Source organism: Oncorhynchus masou, chromosome 12 (assembly GCF_036934945.1).
Source record: "Oncorhynchus masou masou isolate Uvic2021 chromosome 12, UVic_Omas_1.1, whole genome shotgun sequence".
Lineage (NCBI taxonomy): Eukaryota > Metazoa > Chordata > Actinopteri > Salmoniformes > Salmonidae > Oncorhynchus > Oncorhynchus masou.
This window is the reverse complement of record NC_088223.1, coordinates 19,876,455-19,896,528: the sequence shown is the minus strand read 5'-3', so window position 1 is coordinate 19,896,528 and position 20,074 is coordinate 19,876,455. Positions and strand designations below refer to the sequence as shown.

General features: G+C 43.4%; 1 protein-coding gene across 3 annotated transcripts in view; it reads left to right on the top strand.

The window, feature by feature from the left end:
* Positions 1-20,074, top strand: part of LOC135549666 (engulfment and cell motility protein 1-like) — a 216,435-nt gene that overhangs the window by 36,556 nt on the left and 159,805 nt on the right. For 2 of the 3 annotated variants that reach the window (XM_064979848.1, XM_064979846.1), the window contains exon 1: positions 17,133-17,409. The exons of the other annotated variant lie outside the window; for it this stretch is intronic. The gene's annotated coding sequence lies outside the window, so the exon portion shown is untranslated. Of the gene's footprint in view, positions 1-17,132; positions 17,410-20,074 lie in introns of those variants that run through there. 3 annotated transcript variants of the gene reach the window in all.

Below are 20,074 nucleotides of genomic sequence, written 5' to 3'. Positions count from 1 at the left end.
CTTCACAATGATTGCACCGACAGTTGACCGGGGCAGCTCGAACAGGGCAGAACTTTGACGAACTGACTTGTTGGAAAGGTGGCATCCTATGACACTGTAACGTTGAAAGTCACTGAGCTCTTCTGTAAGGTCCTACTACTGCAAATGTTTGTCTATGGAGATTTCATGGCTGTGTGCTCGATTTCATACACCGGTCAGGTGTGGCTAAAATAGCAAAATCCATGAATTTGAAGTGGTGTCCTCATACTTTTGTGTATATGTAGTAGAGGTCGACCGATTATTGGAGGACCAAAAAAGCCGATGCCAATTTTTTTTTTTTTTACATGTATTTGTAATAATGACAATTACAACAATACTGAATTAACACTCTTTTTAACTTAATACATCAATAAAATCAATTTAGCCTCAAGTAGATAATGAAACATGTTCAATTTGGTTTAAATAATGCAAAAACAAAGTGTTGGAGAAGACGTAAAAGTGCAATATGTGCTATGTAAGAAAGCTAACGTTTCAGTTCCTTGCTCAGAACATGAGAACATATGAAAGCTGGTGGTTCCTTTTAACATGAGTCTTCAATATTCCCAGGTAGGAAGTTTTAGGTTGTAGTTATTATAGGACTATTTCCCTCTATACCATTTGTATTTCATAGACCTTGACTATTGGATGTTCTTATAGGCACTTTAGTATTGTCAGTGTAACAGTATAGCCTCCGTACCTCTCTTCGCTCCTCCCTGGGCTCGAACCAGCAACACAACGACAACAGCCACCACATCGAAGCATCGTTACCCATGCAGAGCAAAGGAAACAACCACCCCAAGACTCAGAGCGAGTGAAGTTTGAAACAGTATAAGAGCGCGCTAAATAGCCAGCCATTTCACTTCGGTCACACCAGCCTCATCTCGGGAGTTGTTAGGTTTGAAGTCATAAACAGCGCAATGCTTGATGCACAACGAAGAGCTGCTGGCAAAACGCACGAAAGTGCTGTTTGAATGAATGATTACGCGCCTGCTTCTGCCTACCACCGCTCAGGCAGATACTTAGATACTTGTATGCTTGTATGCTCAGTCAGATTATATGCAACACAGGACACGCTAGATAATATCTAGTAATATCATCAACCATGTGTAGTTAACTAGTGATTATGATTGTTTTTTATAAGATAAGTTTAATGCTAGTTAGCAACTTACCTTGGCTTACTGCATTTGCATAACAGGCAGTCTCCTTGTGGAGTGCAACGAGAGAGAGGCAGGTCGTTATTGCGTTGGACTAGTTTACTGTAAGGTTGCAAGTTTGAATCCCCGAGCTGACAAGGTGAAAATTTGTCTTTCTGCCCCTGAACGAGGCAGTTAACCCATCGTTCCTAGGCAGTCATTGAAAATAAGAATGTGTTCTTAACTGACTTGCCTAGTTAAATAAAGGTTAAATAAAGGTGTAAAAAAATAAATAATAATAATAATTAAATCGGCAAATCGCCGCCCAACAATACCGATTTCCGACTGTTATGAAAACTTGAAATCGGCCCTAATTAATCAGCCATTCCGATTAATCGGTCGACCTCTAATATGTAGTGTGTATCTACAGAAATAAGACAGATCCTGCTTCTGTTGCCTGTTTGTTTGTTTAATACTGATTCCAGCCTCTCTGGTATTATTAATAACTTATTTAGTGTTTACACTTCTAATTATATTTATAATAACAATAAACTGAATTTTTCTTGATATCCTTGTTATTACTTTTCTTATTATAATAACAATCATAATAATCATAATAATAATAATAATGTCATTATCATCAGTAGGCTTAGTATAGCAGCCTTGTATAACCACCAATGAGCTGTAGGCCTAAGAGCGCATACCGTTTAGTCTTGTTTAGAGGGCGCCGAAGAGGATGGCTGACGGTCTACATGCCCGTAACCAATTATGCTATTTTGTTGTTGTTTTTTGCGTTGTTTGTAACTTATTTTTTACCTTATTTTGAACATAATGTTGCTGCTACCGTCTCTTATGACGAAAAGAACTTCTGGACATCCGGGCCAGATGGATTACCAAGATTTGTACACAAAGCATGCGCGGACCAACTGGCAAATGTCTTCACTGAAATGTTCAACCTCTCCCTGAAAGTCTGTAATACGTAAATGTTTCAAGCAGACCACCATAGTCCCTGTGCCCAAGGAAGCAAAGGTAACCTGCCCAAATGATTACCACCCCGTAGCACTCACGTCATGGTCCAAACACACCAAGACAGTCGTGAAGAGGGTACGACAACACCTTTTCCCCCTCAGGAGGCTGAAAAGATTTGGCATGGGTCCCCAGATCCTCAAAAAGTTCTATAGCTGCACCATCGAGAGCATCCTGACTGGTTGCATCACCGCCTGGTATGGTGACTACTCGGCATCCGACCGTAAGGCGCTACAGAGGGTAGTGTAAACGGCCCAGTACATCACTGGGGACAAGCTTCCTGCCATCAGGACCTATATACTAGACGGTGTCAGAAGAAAGACCCAAAAATTGTCAGACTCCAGTCACCCAAGTCAGACTGTTTTCTCTGCTACCGCACGGCAAGCGATACCGTAGAGCCAAGTCTAGACCAAAAAGCTCCTTAACAGTTTCTACCCTCCAAGCCATAAGACTGCGGATCCATTGATCAAATGGCCTCCGGACTATTACATTGTCCCCCCCCCCCCCTCTCCATTTGGTTTGTACACGGCTGCTACTCTCTGTTTATTGTCTATGCATAGTCACTTCACCCCTACCTGACTTGGTACCGGTACCCCCTGTATAGAGCCTCGTTACTTTTAATTATTTTTTACTTTCGTTTATTTGTTAAATATTTTCTTAAATCTTCTTAAGGGCTTGTAAGTAAGCATTTTCAAGGGAAGGTCTACACTTGATGTATTCGGCGCATGTGACAAATAAGTTTCATTTAATACCGTAATTTACTTAAGCCTATATTTCAATACTTACAGGATATAGGCTACTGTATCAATCATTCATTCATTCATTCATTCATGTCATCACACATCATACGAAACATGTATGATTTGAAATGCAATGAAGCATTTTAGTTTTTAAAATAACCAAGTGACCCATGAATAATTAGCGTAAACAATAGGTTACATAAACTTCCATTTCGGCAAATGCATGCGACTGTTTTTAGGCTTTGCTGTAATAAAGACTTAGAATTGATTTAGTGTTTATATTGTTCTCTCTCTCTCTCTCTCTCTCTCTCCGTGCCGCTCTCTCTACTGGTTCCTACAACATAATACAAACTCAGGACTCAGGCTTTGGGCTATGGTCAAAAGTAGTAGACTTTGTAGGGAATAGGGTGCCAGACTCACTGACTGTCTTCATACAAGGCTCGGGGCACATTCAGGTGTTATAGAAGCAGTACCTGTGCTTTGATCCTTTTGTTAATACCACACATTAACTATTATATGATTTTTCTGGGTGAATTTATGGAGATCATTCAATAAGGAAGTGAGTGCTATAAAAAATAAAAATAACATAGACTTTGGCTGACGATAAACTCAGTAGCACATTGACTGGGGATATGCCTTTCACCTCTTTTTGTTTTTTATTTACATTTTTATTGAACCTTTTAATTGTTAGCGCCCACACACATACTGTAGGAAAATACTTGATTGATGTAATTTTTTCACTGGCCCATATATGATCTTCTGCTTGCTGTTCATTGGCTTGGCTCCACCCCACGAACAACCCTTTTAAACATTACATTCTATATTCAACCGTTTCTTTTTAAATCCTCAAGGTCTGCCAAAAGCTCACTCTCAGTTTTGTAAAGTGTTTGAGTGCCCATTTACACTTCTGGTTAGGGGCTGCATCAGTCATGTGCCGGTTAGGGGCTGCATCGGTCATGTGCCGGTTAGGGGCTGCATCAGTCATGTGCCGGTTAGGGGCTGCATCAGTCATGTGCCGGTTAGGGGCTGCATCAGTCATGTGCCGGTTAGGGGCTGCATCAGTCATGTGCCGGTTAGGGGCTGCATCAGTCATGTGCCGGTTAGGGGCTGCATCAGTCATGTGCCGGTTAGGGGCTGCATCAGTCATGTGCCGGTTAGGGGCTGCATCAGTCATGTGCCGGTTAGGGGCTGCATCAGTCATGTGCCGGTTAGGGGCTGCATCAGTCATGTGCCGGTTAGGGGCTGCATCAGTCATGTGCCGGTTAGGGGCTGCATCAGTCATGTGCCGGTTAGGGGCTGCATCAGTCATGTGCCGGTTAGGGGCTGCATCGGTCATGTGCCGGTTAGGGGCTGCATCGGTCATGTGCCGGTTAGGGGCTGCATCGGTCATGTGCCGGTTAGGGGCTGCATCGGTCATGTGCCGGTTAGGGGCTGCATCAGTCATGTGCCGGTTAGGGGCTGCATCAGTCATGTGCCGGTTAGGGGCTGCATCAGTCATGTGCCGGTTAGGGGCTGCATCAGTCATGTGCCGGTTAGGGGCTGCATCAGACATGTGCCGGTTAGGGGCTGCATCAGTCATGTGCCGGTTAGGGGCTGCATCGGTCATGTGCACTTTAGGGCTGCATCAGTCATGTGCCGGTTAGGGGCTGCATCAGACATGTGCCGGTTAGGGGCTGCATCAGTCATGTGCACTTTAGGGCTGCATCAGTCATGTGCCCTTTAGGGCTGCATCAGTCATGTGCCCTTTAGGGCTGCATCCGTCATGTGCCCTTTAGGGCTGCATCCGTCATGTGGAATAATTAAAAATAGACTATGAGCGTCAGTCCACAGTGGTTTTCTCTGCCTTCTGATGGGTAATTTTAGCCATTTGGGGAAGTTGCATCTCGCACTTTGAAACTTCAGATTCAGGCCCTGTTCGAAAGCTATAACAATGTATCCTCCTTTCTTTCCATCCCTTGAACAAATCCCAGATCTGACATGGCTGGATTGGTGAAACCAATGTGATAGAACCATTGCTTATACCTACCTATTTGTGTTATTACTAGCGTCCTGTCCAGTGTACTTGTAGATGAAGCTGCCTCACGCTGCAGAAACAAGAGATGGGCTCCAGCCCTACGAGTCGTTCTGACTCAGATAAGGCTCACTGACACTTAATGACTTGTAAGTAATGCCTAATAACTGATAAGTATGGGAGGAAGGAAGAAAAGGGGTGTTATTTGTTGTTGGTGTAAGTATTTGAACAAGGCCCTAGTCAGTACAGGAGATATCTGACCTTGATGCTACAAGCTCTAGGGCTCCAATATCACTATACTGAGAGAATGGGTGGTATGAATAAACAGATTCATTATTTATGGGTAATGCAGTCTACTAGGCACACAGGAAGCCACAGAATACAGCAAACTAAACATAGCTGCCTATTGTCGGGTTACTACAGTGGGTTCAACCAGGACATTCAGTCCAATGGACTAGCCCCGGCATGCTTTTTGCTAGCACTGAGCTGTGTGTGCCAGATAAAGTGAAAGCAGAGGCTGAGGCACCACTGTAGAGAGCGGGTAGTATTGATTTGCCCTACAGAGTTACATGCACCGATTACACAATGGACAAAAATGGTGCTGCCAGACCGATTACTTAATGCATTGTTTTTTTCACCCGACTCAAACCACTGTTTCCTAAACTGAGCTGTGCCATTAAGGGTTTATTAATAGAATGTTTTTATTTGAACAAATACCTGTTTTTTTTGTTTTTATTCGCCCCCTCTTACAAAAGCCAACCACTTACAGTGACTCACTGCACGACCGAGAGATGGAGATGGATGGAGAGAGAAACAGAGAAGGGTGAGGGGTTTCTCCTTCTGAATGTAGTTTTTTTCTGCTGTTGGTCCCTCTTATTTCTACGCCTCCCGCTTCCACATACCACCACCTCCCTGTGTCCTCCTTCCATGGAACCAGTCCACAGTTACCATGACTTCCACATACCACCACCTCCCTGTGTCCTCCTTCCATGGAACCAGTCCCCTGTTACCATGACTTCCACATACCACCACCTCCCTGTGTCCTCCTCCCATGGAACCAGTCCCCTGTTACCATGACTTCCACATACCACCACCTCCCTGTGTCCTCCTCCCAAGGAATCAGTCCCCTGTTACCATGACTTCCACATACCACCACCTCCCTGTGTCCTCCTCCCATGGAACCAGTCCCCTGTTACCATGACTTCCACATACCACCACCACCTCCCTGTGTCCTCCTCCCATGGAACCAGTCCCCTGTTACCATGACTTCCACATACCACCACCTCCCTGTGTCCTCCTCCCATGGAACCAGTCCCCCCCCCCCCCCCACACACACACTCATAGAGGGCTCGAGCCGAGCGTTAATTTTCCCTGTTCAGGGTGGCTCGCCCCCGTTGTTGTAGGATGCCCCCCATGATCTAAGGTCAGCAAGATTTGATGATGGCTGCTCAAGAGTAAGAGTGGGTCAGAGACGTCACTACCACTTGTTATTCCACGTTTCCCCCTCAAGTGCTTCTGGATGCATGTTTCTCCTGATGTTGTTCCAAATGATGTAATGTTGTGTTGAGACTGAGAGAAATCGAAACACCACTGCTACACACGTCTCTAGAGCTCTGATGTTCAAGTGTTTTAAAATACTTGCACACTGCCTTTCACACCTAGCATCATTGCAGAAAGCAAAATTGCATTCTGTTATTAGGTTGGGCTGTTCTTTCTTAGGACACGGATGGTAGTGAGGCACCCCTGTGTTTTCAGGACCTAACTGCATTGCATCAGTGTGTTGACATGGTAGAGTGAGTGGTGTTGTGTTATCAGGACCTAACTGGCATAGCATCAGTGTGTTGACATGGTAGAGTGAGTGGTGTTGTGTTATCAGGACCTAACTGGCATAGCGTCAGTGTGTTGACATGGTAGAGTGAGTGGTGTTGTGTTATCAGGACCTAACTGGCATAACATCAGTGTGTTGACATGAGAGAGTGAGTGGTGTTGTGTTATCAGGACCTAACTGGCATAGCATCAGTGTGTTGACATGGTAGAGTGAGTGGTGTTGTGTTATCAGGACCTAACTGGCATAACGTCAGTGTGTTGACATGAGAGAGTGAGTGGTGTTATCAGGACCTAACTGGCATAGCGTCAGTGTGTTGACATGGTAGAGTGAGTGGTGTTGTGTTTTCAGGACCTAACTGGCATAACGTCAGTGTGTTGACATGAGAGAGTGAGTGGTGTTATCAGGACCTAACTGGCATAGCGTCAGTGTGTTGACATGGTAGAGTGAGTGGTGTTGTGTTTTCAGGACCTAACTGGCATAACGTCAGTGTGTTGACATGAGAGAGTGAGTGGTGTTATCAGGACCTAACTGGCATAGCATCAGTGTGTTGACATGGTAGAGTGAGTGGTGTTGTGTTATCAGGACCTAACTGGCATAGCGTCAGTGTGTTGACATGGTAGAGTCAGTGGTGTTGTGTTATCAGGACCTAACTGGCATAACGTCAGTGTGTTGACATGAGAGAGTGAGTGGTGTTATCAGGACCTAACTGGCATAACGTCAGTGTGTTGACATGGTAGAGTGAGTGGTGTTGTGTTTTCAGGACCTAACTGGCATAGCGTCAGTGTGTTGACATGGTAGAGTGAGTGGCCACGCACGCCTCCAACTCAATCATCAAGTTTGCGGACGACACAACAGTGGTAGGCTTGATTACCAACAACGACGAGACGGCCTACAGGGAGGAGGTGAGGGCCCTCGGAGTGTGGTGTCAGGAAAATAACCTCACACTCAACGTCAACAAAACTAAGGAGATGATTGTGGACTTCAGGAAACAGCAGAGGGAACACCCCCCTATCCACATCGATGGAACAGTAGTGGAGAGAGTAGCAAGTTTTAAGTTCCTCGGCATACACATCACAGACAAACTGAATTGGTCCACTCACACAGACAGCATCGTGAAGAAGGCGCAGCAGCGCCTCTTCAACCTCAGGAGGCTGAAGAAATTCGGCTTGTCACCAAAAGCACTCACAAACTTCTACAGAGGCACAATCGAGAGCATCCTGGCGGGCTGTATCACCGCCTGGTACGGCAACTGCTCCGCCCTCAACCGTAAGGCTCTCCAGTGGGTAGTGAGGTCTGCACAACGCATCATCGGGGGCAAACTACCTGCCCTCCAGGACACCTACACCACCCGATGTTACAGGAAGGCCATAAAGATCATCAAGGACATCTACCACCCGAGCCACTGCCTGTTCACCCCGCTATCATCCAGAAGGCGAGGTCAGTACAGGTGCATCAAAGCTGGGACCGAGAGACTGAAAAACAGCTTCTATCTCAAGGCCATCAGACTGTTAAACAGCCACCACTAACATTGAGTGGCTGCTGCCTACACACTGACACTGACTCAACTCCAGCCACTTTAATAATGGGAATTGATGGGAAATGTTGTAAATATATCACTAGCCACTTTAAACAATGCTACCTTATATAATGTTACTTACCCTACATTATTCATCTCATATGCATACCTATATACTGTACTCTATATCATCGACTGCATCCTTATGTAATACATGTATCACTAGCCACTTTAACTATGCCACTTTGTTTACATACTCATCTCACATGTATATACTGTACTCGATACCATCTACTGTATCTTGCCTATGCTGCTCTGTACCATCACTCACTCATATATCCTTATGTACATATTCTTTATCCCCTTACACTGTGTATAAGACAGTAGATTAGGAATTGTTAGTTAGATTACTTGTTGGTTATTACTGCATTGTCGGAACTAGAAGCACAAGCATTTCGCTACACTCGCATTAACATCTGCTAACCATGTGTATGTGACAAATAAAATTTGATTTGATTTATCAGGACCTAACTGGCATAGCATCAGTGTGTTGACATGAGAGAGTGAGTGGTGTTGTGTTATCAGGACCTAACTGGCATAGCATCAGTGTGTTGACATGGTAGAGTGAGTGGTGTTGTGTTATCAGGACCTAACTGGCATAACGTCAGTGTGTTGACATGAGAGAGTGAGTTGAATAATGGGCAAGTGCATTATAAAGCATTAGTTGGACTCCTAAAAACACAGTAGTAGTCTACTGCCTTGGCATCCTGAGGCTCTATGAGGCTAATAAACATTGTCCTCTAATGTTATTTGGATGTGTTTAAACCCCCTTCCTTCTACTAGACTAATAGTAGAAATAGAAAAAATAAAATGAAAACCCTGGAATGCGTAGGTGTGCCCAAACCTTTGACTGGTACTGTATCTCAGTCTGTTTTGAGGGCTCTGAGTTTTTCCCGACGTGATCTAAGAAATATTCCAGACACCAGTGATGAACTCCAGCTAGGCCTGGTGGTGGTTGTGGTTTGTCGAGGTATTAAAAGCTTACATTCCATATCACCGAGCTTGCTCCTCCTCAATCATGCCGGACCTCCTTTCCAAACCCCTTCACTAATCTCCCAGCTATGTAAATTACACATCACTGTTAGTCTTAGAGCTGCAAACAGCAAAAATAGCCTTGAGTCTTCTGGTCTGTGTAACAAATTGCACCCTATTCCCTACATAGTGCACTTCTTTTGACCAGAGCCCATATGGGCCCTGGTCAAAAGTAGTTTGTAAAATCATTGTAACTCTCTGTACCATTGGAGGCTGCTGAGGGAGGGATGGCTCATAATAGTGGCTGAAACAGAGCAAATGGAATTGCATCAAACACATGGAAACTATGTTTGATGTATGTGATACCATTCCACTCCAGCCATTACCATGAGCCCGTCCTCGACAAATGAAGGTGCCACCAACCTCCTGTGCACTGAACCGCTAGGGGCTGAGGCGTTTGGTATTACCCGCTTTCCCTCTACAAATAAGAGCCGTCCTTTTGCGTTTCAGTAAATGTGGTTAGAATATTGAATTGTGGAACTCTATGGAACTTTATTCCACATCAAGTAACTCATACAAGCAGTAAAATTACATAAAAAAACAGATAAAAATATCCCTTATGGAACAGGGGGGAATGTGAAGCAACACAAACTTAGGCACAGACGCATTCATACAAACACACGATAACATACACACACTTATACATGGGTTTTGTGTTGTAGAAATGTGGTAGTAGAGTAGGGGCCTGAGGGCACACACTTAATGTGTTGTGAATGCATTGTAATGTTTTTAAAATTGTATAACTGGCTTAATTTTGCTGCACCCCATGAAGATAAGCTGCTGCCTTGTCAGGAACTAATGGGAATTTCTAATAAATACTAATATAATATTATTATTATCCCCTTTCCAAGCCTTTGTCAGTGTGTTTCTTTCTCACCCACCACACAGTTTTTAGTTGTTACATTTCCCCTCTCGCTTATGAGTCTTTATTGGGTTTGACACTAGTGACTCGTGACTGAGTTAGGTTTGTAAGTGTGCCACAGTTCCATGCATATGGCTCATTGCTTGAGACACTTGATATTCACTCGCTCTCTTACGCACACACACACACACACACACACACACCTCAATTTATTATTTGGCTGTGTTTTAGGTAAACCCCCTTGCTCTCCATCTGATTGCCCCTATCCCCACAGTGGTGTTTGTGTGTGACCTGGTTTGTGTTTCCTGCTGAGCCGAGGAGCCCTGCAGCAGAAGGTCACACAGTCTGAGTGACTCACTGAAGCCTGTGGGTCCTGTCTGTCTCATGCTCCATCTGCCCCCCCTCTCTCTCTCTCTCTCTCTCTCTCTCTCTCTCTCTCTCTCCTATTTACATCAGTGGAGGCTCCTCAGAGAAGGAAGGGGAGGACCATCCTCCTCAGTGAATTTCATAAAAAAATTGTGAAGCATTAAAAAAGTAATTATTTTTAGATTAAACTATACTAAATTAAAGGCTGTAACAGATCCAAAAAAGTATTGGTCGACCAAGAGTCGTTGGGTCTATTTTGAAATTTGATAACTTGTATTTTTCCATATATAGACATCCAATGTGTTTTAATCAAATCAACCATATGCACTGAGCTTGTCTGATGCTTTAAGTGCGCTGTTTGACACACAAAGGGAGGGAGTCCGACCGCAATTGATTTGTTTGTGCCAGGCCTGGGCTCAGACTTGCTGCACTGTTTTTTTGTGTTTTTTCTTTTTTACAGAGATTGACTGTGTGACTAGCACCCGTTGTCTCTCGCTCTCCTCCCTGCTGTAGTGACCACCACAGAACATCAACAGTGTTTATAGTGTTGTCTCTCTCTCCTCCCTGCTGTAGCGACCACCACAGAACATCAACTGTGTTTATAGTGTTATCTCTCTCTCCTCCCTGCTGCAGCGACCACCACAGAACATCAAGTGTTTATAGTGTTATCTCTCCTCCCTGCTGCAGTGACCACCACAGAACATCAAGTGTTTATAGTGTTGTCTCTCTCTCCTCCCTGCTGCAGTGACCACCACAGAACATCAAGTGTTTATAGTGTTGTCTCTCTCTCTCCTCCCTGCTGCAGTGACCACCACAGAACATCAAGTGTTTATAGTGTTGTCTCTCTCTCTCCTCCCTGCTGCAGCGACCACCACAGAACATCAACAGTGTTTATAGTGTTGTCTCTCTCCTCCCTGCTGCAGTGACCACCACAGAACATCAAGTGTTTATAGTGTTATCTCTCTCTCCTCCCTGCTGCAGTGACCACCACAGAACATCAACTGTGTTTATAGTGTTGTCTCTCTCCTCCCTGCTGCAGCGACCACCACAGAACATCAACAGTGTTTATAGTGTTATCTCTCTCTCCTCAATGCTGCAGCGACCACCAGAGAACATCAACTGTGTTTATAGTGTTATCTCTCTCTCCTCAATGCTGCAGCGACCACCACAGAACATCAACTGTGTTTATAGTGTTGTCTCTCTCTCCTCAATGCTGCAGCGACCACCACAGAACATCAACTGTGTTTATAGTGTTGTCTCTCTCTCCTCCCTGCTGCAGCGACCACCACAGAACATCAACTGTGTTTATAGTGTTATCTCTCTCTCCTCAATGCTGCAGCGACCACCACAGAACATCAACTGTGTTTATAGTGTTGTCTCTCTCTCCTCAATGCTGCAGCGACCACCACAGAACATCAACTGTGTTTATAGTGTTATCTCTCTCTCCTCAATGCTGCAGCGACCACCACAGAACATCAACTGTGTTTAGAGTGTTGTCTCTCTCTCCTCAATGCTGCAGCGACCACCACAGAACATCAACTGTGTTTATAGTGTTGTCTCTCTCTCCTCAATGCTGCAGCGACCACCACAGAACATCAACTGTGTTTATAGTGTTGTCTCTCTCTCCTCCCTGCTGCAGCGACCACCACAGAACATCAACTGTGTTTATAGTGTTGTCTCTCTTTCTTCCTGCTGCAGCGACCACCACAGAACATCAACTGTGTTTATAGTGTTGTCTCTCTTTCTTCCTACTGCAGCGACCACCACAGAACATCAACAGTGTTTATCGCACTGTCCGTGTTGCTGAAGTTGCAACATAATTATGGGGTCTGAATACTTTATGAATGCACTGTACAGTGTACTAAAAGTATTAAAAGTAAATGTAGTTGCTAAAATATACTTAAGTATCAAAGGTAAAAGTGTAAATAACTTCCAATTCCTTATATTAGTAAACCAGAAGACATTATTTTCTTTACAGATAGCCAGGGGCACACTCCAATACAGACATAATTTACAAACAAAGAATTTGTGTTTAGTGAGTCCGCCAGATCAGGGGCAGTAGGGATGACCAGGGATGTTTTGATAAGTGTGTGAATTGGACAATTTTCCTGTACTGCTGAGCATTCAAAATGTAATGAGGACTTTTGGATATCAGGGAAAATGTATGGAGTAAAAAGTACATTAATATCTTTAGGAATGTAGTGGAGTAAAAGTTGTCAAAAATATAAATAGTGAAGTACAGATACCCCAAAAACCTTCTTAATTAGTACTTTAAAGTATTTTATAGAAGGACACCACTTTACACCACTGATTGTAGATATGTAGTGGACTAATAATGTGTTGTATTGTAGTGGTAGAGTAGTGGGGTAATAATGTCCTGTATGATGTACAGTTTTTTTAAATATATTTTTTTAAAGAAGTGTGATGTAATTTCCTTAGTCTTGTTTAGACCCCAGGAAGAGTAGCTGCTGCCTTGACAGGAACTATTGGGGATCCTTAATAAATATAAATACACAACAGACTCAAAATATGTCCCAAATGGCACCCTATTTCATATTTAGTGCACTACTTTTCAACAGGGTCCACTGTGTAGGGAATAGGGTGCCGTTTGGGACGCGGTCTCCAAGTGCACCGACTTAGCAGTTGGATTATGGAGAATAAAAGGTTGGGTAAGGAGGCCCGTTATAGGTTGAAGATAACTACACCAGGAAGTTGCCACATTCCAACATTAATGCATATCAGAATAATAAAAACATTGCGATTGGTAACTGATGCTTATGTGTATGCTGGGAAAGTGGGAGATGCATCATGGGATATCTCATTATTTTAATAGCTACCATTGCATTGTTATAACAAAGAACATAGTAACTAGTAAAGCCCTAGTTGTGTGTGCTGCTTGGCACTTAGTTAGATCATTTTTGTGTGTGGGCTTGTTTCCACTTTAGCAGCACTGTAAAGTTAATGTGACTGTTTTTAGCATCTTCCCACAGGGAATCCCTAACCATGTGACTTTCCCTTCCCTGTCAAGGACTCTTCTGAGTGGGGACAAGTCCCCACATTCCCCCAGGCCCCCAAGGCTCATTCTAGGGAGAGTTTGAGGAGAGAACAATGCAGTACATCGCTGTAGGCTAATTGGTTTCCTTAGCATATGCGCTCATCTTCATGCTAGCTCTGTGGTGGGCAGGGAAGACCAGGAGGAAAGAGCAGGCTGTGTTTTTAGAGCTGCTTGTCTGGGCCGTGTGGAGAACTACTTTGGGGAGCGATGAAGTAGTGGTGGTGTACTTTTTTTTTTTTTGCCTGGTAAAATATATGTTATGATAGTAGCTCCTCTGGTTTGGGGTATCTGGAATTGCTGTAGCTCACGGTATGTGGATCACGACCACTGGGGCTTGGCAATTAACATAGCAGAAGATTTCCCCCTCGCAATAGATTGCACTGAATGTAGGCCTTACTGACAGACAAATGACCCAATAAGGTACAGTACAATCCTAGCTAACACAGAACATTCCCGTGACGTTCACTAAAGGATATTTTGTATCTTTAATTATTTATTTATTTTTTTACAAATAACGTTGCCACAATGTTCTGAGAACCAACATTTCATAGATGGGATATCTGTGTCTGTCTGGGACAATTGTATGATAACATTTGTAAATGTCAAACTGTGGGTGGTGGGGTTAAATGCTGTTAAAAGAGATTGTGGTGAAATGTTTTTTTGAAAGACGTGAAAAAGCTGAGCTCTTATGGCCCACTAGACCTAGTGGGCCATAGTGGGGTTTGTCAGGTCTAGAGGGGTTTGGTGCTGTTTAAAATGAGGGAGGCCGACTTATGTAAAAAAATGTAGGAGCATAGCCTTCCTTCTATTACAGCATATTGGATGACTGCTATTCATATTCCATTCACCCAGCTCAATGTAACATGGATAGGTTTAGGCTACTAAACTCAGCAACAACAAAAACACTTCCCTTTTTCAGGACCCTGTCTCTCAAAGATAATCTTTCAAAATCCAAATATTTTCACAGATCTTCATTGTAAATGGTTTAAACACTGTTTCCCATGCTTGTTCAATGAACCATAAACAATTAATGGTGGCTTGTGGAGCGGTAACACCGAGGCCTGTACTCTGGAGCGGGATCGATTTGGAGGTGGAGGGTCCGTCATGGTCTGGGGCGGTGTGTCACAGCATCATCGGACTGAGCTTGTTGTCATTGCAGGCAATCTCAACGCTGTGCATTACAGGGAAGACATCCTCCTCCCTCATGTTGTACCCTTCCTGCAGGCTCATCCTGACATGACCCTCCAGCATGACAATGCCACCAGCCATACTGCTCGTTCTGTGCGTGTTTTCCTGCAAGACAGGAATGTCAGTGTTCTGCCATGGCCAGCGACGATCCCGGATCTCAATCCCATTGAGCACGTCTGGGACCTGTTGGATCGGAGGGTGAAGGCTAAGGCCATTCCCCCCAGAAATGTCTGGGAACTTTCAGGTGCCTTGGTGGAGGAGTGGGGTAACATCTCACAGCAAGAACTGGCAAATCTGGAGCAGTCCATGAGGACGAGATGCACTGCAGTACTTAAAGCAGCTGGTGGCCACAACAGATACTGACTGTTACTTTTGATTTTGACCCCCCCTTTGTTCAGGGACACATTATTCCATTTCTGTTTGTCACATGTCTGTGGAACTTGTTCAGTTTATGTCTCAGTTGTTTAAACTTATGTTCATACAAATATTTACACGTTGAATTTTCTGAAAATATACACAGTTGACAGTGAGAGGACATTTCTTTTTTTGCTGAGTTTACATACGCGATACTCACATTCTCCTTATACCCATCATGAGGTTGCTACAATGTAGCCTATGAATGAAAGTTTACAACGTAGATGCACAAGTCAAGAGAAACATTTGAGTAATCAAGATGACAGACGGTGACACATACAATACCGCCTTTGCAGACTCTTGCCTGCGTTTGGCTGATCTAGGCTGCAACCATTAATCCAATAGTTTCAAATGAGTTTCTATTGGACAGATTCTGGTATGTTTAGCCCCTTTTTGTTCAATTTGCTTCCGTTTAAGAAACGTTTTTCAACAGTATTGGCGGAATGAATAACCCTGAACACCCCTGATCACACGCAAACACAGTTCACTTTCATAGCAGCCACATGAAAACAACATGATCACTTTTCTTATTGAATAATTAATTATCAGATCTACTTGATCTCCTTTTCCTTTCACTTGTGGACTTTAGTGCACAACACATCAGCTGTCCGTGACCAAGCTAAAAAAAACATCATAGTCAACATAACTACTTCAACTAATGCAGTAGTAAACCCGCTACAATCATGCAGTACAGTGTACAGTCAGCAAGCAGTTTAGCAGTTACACCTGCAGGCCCCTGGGGCAATACATTTATTCAAACCAAAAGTTTACCTTGACTTGGATGAGTTCCAGTGTTGGATAACCATAGCCAGCTAGCAAACATAGCATCCCTCTCATTTGAGCTGGGTGTTTCAGTAGGCTAAACTAGCTAGCTGCATTCACTAGTTAAGTGAAAGTGAAAAAAAATACAAAATATAGCTCTCGCTCACTCTTTCTTCTTTATTTTTGAATAAATTAATTTGTTCAAAACTATTGTATTTTTCTCTGAGTCAACTACTCACCACATTTTATGCACTGCACCCAACACTTAGTTCATTGAGGCTGTAATGTTAAGATCCTGTCAGGGTTTGGCTCATTCTACCAGTTGTGCATAGAGTCTACTGCATCAGTGAGGCAAGAGGGCAGGCAGAGGTGGAAGAGCGAGTTTGGCTACATCCCAAATGGTCACATCCCAAATGGCCGCCTATTCCCTATATAGTGCACTGGGCCCTTAAAAGTTGCGCACTGCATAGAGAATAGGGTGCCTTTTGGGAAGTAACCGTTGTGGTGGTGGGTAATCGCCATGGCTCCCTCTGCTCAGAGCTCTGACTTTTCCTTTCCAACAATAATGATCGTTTCCTCAGCTAAAACCACAGCATTGGTTGGACTGAGACAACTGGTATTTCCAGTGAATGAGCTTTTCAGGAGAAGATGCACCACAGAATGAATTCCTAACACAGCAATGACCAAAATTCCATTCATGTCACTACAAGTAAAGAATGTTGTAGTGACATCAATGGAATTTTGGTCATTGTTGTGTTAGGAATTCATTCTGTGGTGAAGTGGCCATGTGTTAAGGGATTTGAATACCTTACGTCACTCTTTCATTTATCTAGTTCTCCTTGAAAAGTTTTGGTGTCTTGCTGTGTTTTATCCAGGCCTATGACTTGACACCACATCAGGGTAACGTTCAGTAGGGAAACGTTGTGGAATGTTGCAGATAGATGATACCTTACATGTACATGTAGTCGTAAAGTATAGCTGTGAGTGTGACACATTGTTTTTCAGGTTGAGGTAACTTCCTGTGAGCAAGGTCTTCAGTCTCCTTCCACTTCTCGGATTCGTTTGTCTCATCTTTGAATTTTGCCGCTTTTTTTACCCGTCTGTCGCTACAGACCGGTTTCCTCTTCTCTAACGCCTACTTCCTCCTCCTGTTAACCTCTCTCTAATTCTTTCTTTTGCCCTTTTTCCGTGCTCAAGGCAAGGCACTGTGAAGTTTAGTTTAAAACCCTTGATTCTGTGACTGCTGGACCCATAAGGATTTATTTTGTATTTGTGCCTAGCTAGTGTTAGTGTATTTCATTTTTTGTTTAGTTTTGTTGTTGTGGATTTGAAAGAAGACGTGTTGGAGGCAGGACCAGCAGGTTGAACTCACTGGCTTGTTGTCGTCAAGGTTTCCGGGTGAGTCCTCGGTCTTCTCTTCTTGTTGTGTACTGTACTCACTGCTCAGGCTGGAAAGGGGTGCATTGGGCCGAAGGGTGTGGCCCTAATTTAAGGGCTCTTTTCCTTTGCCCTCCTCACCCTCTGTGTCCTCTAACCCTTTGGGCATAGACCCGGTTCAGACCATAGAATTAGAATAACTATACATCACAATACCAGGTCAGCCATTCTGAGTTAACCCATGAGTTTCAAAAAAATATATGCCATTTAGCAAAAGCTTTTATCCAAAGCGACTAGTCATGTGTGTATACATTTTACACTAAGGGGGGGTCCCAGGAATTGAAACCCACTTTCCTAGCATTGCAAGCGCCATGCTCTACCAACGGAGCCACAGTCAAATTGCCATGGTCAGAGGTTCAACTCATTCTGCATCTATGGTTCAGACATAAGGGTAGAGAGATGAGATGGTGAATAAGCATAGTCTGGTTATCCCTGACAGATCAGCTATTGCAGGGTTACCCCCCCCCCGGGGGGAATGTTGCAGGTGAGGAGAGTGCTGGGCATGTTATTGTTTTGACATGCATTGCCTGAATTTGACCCACAGAATTATACCTGCAAAGTCTTTGAACTTCAAAGAGTTGGTTTAACGTTGGACCAGAGCTAGCCCTTAACCATGGGGAGTAATGGATTACATGTAAGCAGTTACATGTACGGGATTACAAAAAATACTGTAACTGTAATCTTATGTTATCAACAAAACTATTGTAATCAGATTACAGATACGGGTGAAAAAAATAGATGATTACTTTGAGGATTACTTTTCAATTCAGAAAGGATATTTGCGTGAAAAAAAATCTTTGACACTTCTCTGTTTTCTCAATGACATTCAAGTCAGCGTTTAAAAAAGGTACAAGTAGGGCAGGTAGCCTATACACACACACTGGCAAGGATTTTCAGCTGCCAGGCATTCAGACACTGGAATACATTTTTGAGTGACAGTGAGGGCTTTGCATAGGCGCATTGTTGAATTTGGGTTGTGGGACTGTTGTGGGACTGGAAAAAATGCCCGGAATGTAAAAGAATGTTATTAATCAGTTCCCATAATTTTAAAATAACGGTTCGGCTCCGGAACAGTATAGATAATTTTCGTTCTGGTTTTCTGTTCTGTTCCCTGAACGGGTTCCAAACCCTGGTTTAGGGTTAAAACTAAAATGTGAAATGTCTTAGGGGGTTCGAGGAGAGGGTTGCTGAGCTATTGGATTGTTATTCTCAATCGTCACCAAGGTTTTAATTGTGAATAAACTGAGTAAAACAGCACACAGTTGGAAGTCAATAAATGTCTTTGAGATATTGTTGTGTATAAGAAAAACATTTAAATTAAATAAATGGCTGTGCTGCTCATTAGATATGGGCGTGGTTGTTAGTCACACCTCTGTTTGGATTGATGCAGGCTTTCTGTGTGACTCTCATTTTATTCAGGATGGTGTCAACAAAATGTCTCTTGATTGTTGCTGACTCTCTTTGTTAGTGACTCTCTTTGTTACACTCCTCCAGTGTTTAATTGGTATATTGTAATTACTTCGCCACTATGGCCTATTTATTGCCTTACCTCCCTTACCACATTTGCACACACTGTATATAGACTTTTTTCTACTGTATTATTGACTGTATGTTTGTTTATTCCATGTGTAGCTCTGTGTTGTTGTAAGTGTCAAACTGCTTTGCTTTATCTAGGCTAGGTTACAGTTGTAAATGAGAACTTGTTTTCAACTGGTCTACCTGGTTAAATAAAGGGGAAATAATGATTTAATTTAAGTGCCGATTTGGCAAACCCTTTTGGTTTCACTGATTTGGGTCCACTGTTTATGACAATCGCTCTGGATAAGAGCGTCTGCTAAATGACTTAAATGTAAATGTAAATGTAAATCTTGGCAGGGATATTCAAATCCAAGTCTTGAGGTCCGCAGTACTGCTGTGTTCCCTCTTTTACGTGATAATGAATTGCACCCACCTGGTGTCCCAGGTCTAATTCAGTCCTTGATTACAGGGGTAGAATACAAATCAGCAGTGGATCTGGCTTCGAGGTACAGCCTTACCCTTTTAGATCTTAATCCCCTCACTTACACATCTACAAAACTACCAGGAGTATAGTCTACAAGCGGATTTGGTGTTTTAGCAACATGAGTTTAGAGAATTGCCGTCCCCTCTGCAGGCGTATTGTGTACTTCAGCGGAGTGACTCCAGTGCTGTTAATTGCTGTGAGAGTTGTCAGCCCGCTGGCACAAACTTCTGACAGGATATCCTGCTTGCTGCACAAGAAACAAGGGCATGTTTGTGAAACAAAGCGGTCTGCTGAGATGGAGACAGTTAGTATTACTATAGTAGCCTACCGAGACCGTTAGTATTACTATTACTATAGTAGCCTGCTTAGATGGAGACAGTTAGTATTACTATAGTAGCCTGCTTAGATGGAGACAGTTAGTGTTACTATAGTAGCCTACCGAGACCGTTAGTATTACTATTACTATAGTAGCCTGCTTAGATGGAGACAGTTAGTATTACTATAGTAGCCTACCGAGACCGTTAGTATTACTATTACTATAGTAGCCTGCTGAGATGGAGACAGTTAGTATTACTATAGTAGCCTACCGAGACCGTTAGTATTACTATTACTATAGTAGCCTGC